A 5,808-nucleotide genomic window follows, 5' to 3' on the forward strand; every position below is an offset into this window, starting at 1 on the left:
CTGGTCGAAGACTCCTTGGATCTTTTCATTGATTCTCCACGAGCTTCCTCCCTTCTTGAGACCTCCGGCTCCTGGAACTGTCTCTGGTACGGGCCCGGTCATGGCTGTAGCGATTGCTGGTGCGGGAGAACTTTCTCTGGAAACTCTCGATTTCGTCCAGATCTTGCGTACAAACTACCGTAAAAAATAAAAATAAAATTAATATAATCTCGATAAAGACGCAACACTTACCTTCAGGAAAATCATCAAAAGTGAGACACTGCAACTCACCCTCTAGAAGACCACCTGTAAAAACAAGTCTTGAAGAAAGTATATATATATATAAATATACATATCACAAAAAAACTTTTCAGAAACAATCAATTAACTGCGTTATCTTAAAATGACTTACCGTGGTTAATTTCTTTCTTCTGCCGCTTCGAGTGGTCAACTAATCACAACTTGTCAATGATCGTTTTGTCAATACACAGGCTGTGCTCGCTGTGCCCCTTTGTGTGCTTCTTGGGTTTTTAAACCTCACCCTATCACGTCGGCGTAACTCATCTGTGATTGATGGTCAATTGAGTGTTTTCTGGTAAACACAGAGTCCGAAATTTTGTCCGTCCAGACTCACACTGACAGTTTTTTTACCCTTCATAGATAAACAAAACTTTTTACCATATGTAATAAACACATCAGAGTCAGGGTCTTGTCCTTCCTTGGAATGAGAAGATGGACTAGTTCTTTTTAAGTTTTGCATAGAGAGAAACACAAATTTCAGGTTTCAGATTAGTCTGAAATGACTCTTATTAAACAAAGTTTTTTTATGGGTGTCTGTTTTTTTTTTTTGTTGTTTTTTTTACGAGATGTAATAAACACAATAGAGTCCATCCAGACTCACCCTGATAGTTTTTTTTACCCTTCATAGATAAACAAAACTTTTTACCAAGTGTAATAAACACCTTAGAATCAGGATCTCGTTGAAATGAGAAGAAAGACTCACTGGTTCTTTGTAAGTTTTGCATAGAGAGAGAAACACTCTGTGTCATGTGAATATCGTCCTCTGCTTTCAATACAACAGAGGTTTGAATAACAACAAACGAAAACCTTTAAACCGAAAATTACAGACCCTAGTGAGTAGCCCTTCATAGAGAGAAAACACAACTTTCAGATTATGTAAAAATCAATATATTGTGAATATCCTCCCTCTTCGTAGAGAGAGAGAAAGAGAAACACTGTGTACCATCTCATGTGAATATCATCAATTTTTTAAAATATATATACTCAATCTGCTCTCAACACTTTAAGTTTTTTCCTTTCACCGTCAACCTCTACATGAATTTACTGCCATTCTGCTCATACCTGCCCTCGAACGATCTCATTGGTTCTCGCCTTATTGCTAGGGCTGGATCAGTGGGTGAAACCTACCTCCTCTCCAGTCAACCCTGATTTGCAAAGTAGAGAGAAACACTCTAACGTGAAAATCTTCCTCTCCTTTCATTACAACAGAGGTTTTAACAACGGACGAAACCGAAAATTACAAAAGACCCTAGTGAGTAGCCCCTTCATAGGGACAAAACACAACTTTCAGATGATTTAAAACTTTTTTCTATCTTGTTGTGTGAATACCATTGTATTGTCGATATACTCCCTCTTCATAGAGAGAGAGAGAAACACTCTGTGAATATCATCCATTTTTTGAATACATACTCAATCTGCTCCTTTCACTCTAGCAAAACACGTCCTCCTTCTTTGCCTGTCAACCTGGAAATGAATTTGCCGCCATTCTGCTCGTGCCCACCCTCGAATGATCTGATTGGTTGTGACCTCATCGCCAGGGGCGTGGACACACTAGGGGAGTGGTTAGGGGTGGGGAAACGCTCTCATTGGTCGAGAGGGGAGGAAAAGGTCAACTAAGATCAAAGGACCTGTCAAGTTTGACGAGAAGGTATACATATTACTCTCTGAGGTCTACCAGGTCGATTTCTCTCCAGGTGTCCCCAAACACACGCTTCCCCTCCAGGTTTGTCATCTCGAGTATAATTCCCTCAATAAACTCTGGTAAAAAGAGGGCATCTTTATGATGTTTTCCACTCTTGCTCTACTTCCTCTATCCTGGGGGGATGAAGACCAGAGCAAGTGTCCACTCTTGGACTGGAATGTCTCCTCAGGTGCCTGTTCTTCAGGTGCCTCTCCATCTGTTGACTGGTCAGTCTCCTCAAAGTCTGGATCAAAATCTTGCTTGTCTTCCACTTCCGAGACATCCTCCTCTATCTCTGGTTCAATTTCAGTGCCCTCTTCATCATGTCCAAAAAGCTGGACCAGAACCTCTTGACAGAGAACTGCTTGGTCAGTGGCCTACTCATTGTGCTCAGAGTAAAAGGAGTGCAAAGCAAACATCATGCTATATATTTGGGGTCTGTGTGAAGATGATACATTGATTAGTGTGGAAGGTGTGGTTCACGTGGGGGATCGGCACAAAAGCATGGGAAAGAGATGTGTTCACATAACAGACACCTGTCTATCTGTGTGAAGATATGATACATTGTTTCATCGGGAAGTTGGTTCACATGGGAGGATCGGCACATAAGCACGGGAAAGAGATGTGTACCCGCAAAAGACATTGTTCAGTCTGAAATGTGTGAGTGAGTGAGTGAGTTGGGGTGGTGTGCATGGGGAAGTTTTCTGTCTGATGGATGAATATAGTCTGGATACCCATTCATTTCCTATGGCGGTCACTTTTGACCGGGAACAGCACAGGTGTAACAAGGTTGATTAAAACACTCAAAATTCAATGAAAGAGGTGATCATCACTTTTATATGTTCAAGTACCTAGTGTGGAGAATATCATAAGGCCTTGAGGCAATCAGATGTAAATCACAATAATTATGAGTGTTTTAAGTTGTAAATCGGTCAGATTTGACCCGAACACGACAGGAGGGTTAAATATACACATTAACATGAATCCAACACATTGTAGCAAACAAAAAAAAAAAAAAAATTAAAAAGAAGACGTCAGCAGTGCACATATTCAGTGACATTCTGGAGCTCTTTCAAGCTGGGCACTGGTTCATTCACAACACCTGTCCCTCCAACCAGGAGGACCCGCTCCTATCACTGCTGTGCCAATCACAAGGCTGTAAGTGATTCAGTGACTCTGTCAGGTTCCCTGTGAATGGACGAGAGCCATTTTTATCATGCTAGCAGCTAGATTATCCTAGTATTGAATGCACAATAACAAGGTGCATTTATAGTAGGGGGTACCCACACCATCGCTCCATCAGTTTGGGGGTCCTTGGCCTGAAAAATGTTGAAGATCCCTGGGATAGAGCATCAGGAGACAGTGGGCTCAAGCTCTCAGCGTTACATTCTGACTTAAAGTTTTCTACACACAGACCAAACTATCCTTTGACAACAAAGCTCCTACACTCAAGTAATCATTAATAGCTCACATATAGCCTAAATGAAAATAACATTAGATAAGTGAATGATATTCAAATATAACCTGGAACCAAAGTGTGAAAAGTGTGAAAACAAAGATTAATGTTAGCATGTTAACTGCCACAATAAACAAACTTTCATACAGAGGTAGGCTACTGTGGGCTATAATGTCACAAAATTGATAAATTCTGAGTCCATGCCACATTGGATAAAGGCTGCTTTGGTGACCAAAGGGGGACATACAAACCAGGGAGGTGGTCATAATGTTATGGCACAAAGTGTAAAGTTTTACAAAGTGTTTCTGCTAAATTTATTTTAGAGTGGGGTTCTGTCACTCTTAAATGAATGTTGCCGCTAATTACTATTAGTTTTGCAAATGCACCACAACATCTCTGCAACCTCACAGCACAGCCTATAGAACAGAGTGAGGAGAGCAGCAGTAGGGGTAGGGGGTAAGTGTGGAATGACTCAGATAGGAATTGATACAATATTAATTACTCACATGAATGGGCTCTCTACACCAACAGCATCGCCAACGTACCTGGTCAGAGTCTGACCAAGTTTCATTGTGAAGAATAGGACAGTTATTCATTGAAAAAAAAAAGGTAAATATTAGCTGAATGCACAGGTTTTTCATTTTCCTTGTATAGATGTGGGTGTGTGTAACACAGCACTCAATTCTACACACCTGCAGCCGATCATCGATTACCCTCAGCTGTATTTAGATTGGCTTTTCCCTCCAACCCAAACCCAGATCCTTGCTAACCCAATGTGGTAAAGGCCCTTGCATTTCCATTGTATATTCTTATTTGTTTTATGTGGACAGTTCTTAGTGCGGCTTCCTTTGCCTCTAGTGAACCATTTCCAGTCCGGCTGCTGCCATCCTGGTTCACCTACTTTCCTCTTTCGTGCCTTGGTCAAGCCACATGTGGCCTTCCCTTTCAATGTCTTCCTCAGTACGCTGCAATTACTGGAACTTGGATCACTCCTGCCTGTTTTGGGTCAGCTTCACTCTTTCACCCTGTTCGCCCACTCACCTGCTCTTGCACCTCTGCACTACTTTGTTGCTTGAGTGGCTTTAACCCTGAAAACTCTGGTTCAAATCTCACTCAGAGGTCTGTTCAATTTTGTGGAATAAACCTCTGAACTGACCTGTTGAACTGTTGTAAATTTAAAATGACCTATGATAGAATTTACAAGTTAAGAAAATGGGTCGCAAAATATTGATGGTCAATTAATGTTTCATAATGTAGCATAAGTTAAGCGGTTTAGCATGTCAGCATTTGTGTTGTGTTGGGCATGCAGGACGTCGAAACAAACAGGTGAAAAATATTACTGTTGTTACTGATGGTAAATTATATTGTATCGTAATTATTTAACATTACATTATTTATGCTATATGGTCTTGGTGCAAACTTTTTCACTAACTATGGATTGTTATTTAGCTGTTATGGCTATATCTATTTATTATTATTATTCATGTTTTTATTTAGTTTTTACTTATATATCCAGCTTTCTTTTATCAATGGGACAAATGTTATAGTGTTCCTTTAAGTTTTTTCACAAACCAAAGATATTTATTTTACTATGAAGAAGGACGAAAGGTAAGAGAAAACTGTTTGAATTTTTTTGTATAAAACAGCCAAAAAGTAACATTTCAAATTGTTGGCTTTGAGTATGTTTTTCAATCTGTGCTTGTGTAAGTCGTACCAAAGTTATGCCTTTTGCTCTTGGCATGTTCATGGATGTGTTCTTTGGCAAAACAGGCACAAAAAAAAAGACACAGTAGAGGCAGGAATGGAGTCTGTTCAGGTGGGCGCCACACATATGGCAGATGCATGACTTGGCCTGGTGAGGGAGAGAAAGGTGTTAGCTCAAAGACAGAGGAAATATTTACACGCATTACCAGGTCTGCTTGCACCACACTAATTTTAGGATATGGAACTGTTGAAAGTTGAAATAACAACAATTACAAAAAAAACAAAAAACAAACAAAAAAAAAACACTAAAAGACAACTAGGGTGCAAGGCTGCAATGGATAAAATATTAACAGTTAAAAAGTTTGAAAAATCAAATAAACGCATGCCTTTATGAAAGACAAAAGAAATAATACAAATGAAAGGTAAAATTGCTTATTGGTTTTACATGAGGGGGTTTACAATAGTATTCTGTCAGCAAAGGCATTTGCTTCAGTGCCACATAGCTTCATTTTGGAGGCATTTGATTATTTTAGAGGGCCTGAAGTAGTTGTTAATTTAGTAAGAGCATATTTCCAGGATATCGGACTATGTTTAAGTACGGCAGGCTTTACAGCAAGTTGGCAGAGGCTAGAAATAAGTATTATGGCAGGGTGCACGATTACTCCATTAGCATTCACATTGGCGATGG

Source organism: Echeneis naucrates, chromosome 19, assembly GCF_900963305.1.
Source record: "Echeneis naucrates chromosome 19, fEcheNa1.1, whole genome shotgun sequence".
In the NCBI taxonomy this organism is placed as follows: Eukaryota; Metazoa; Chordata; class Actinopteri; order Carangiformes; family Echeneidae; genus Echeneis; species Echeneis naucrates.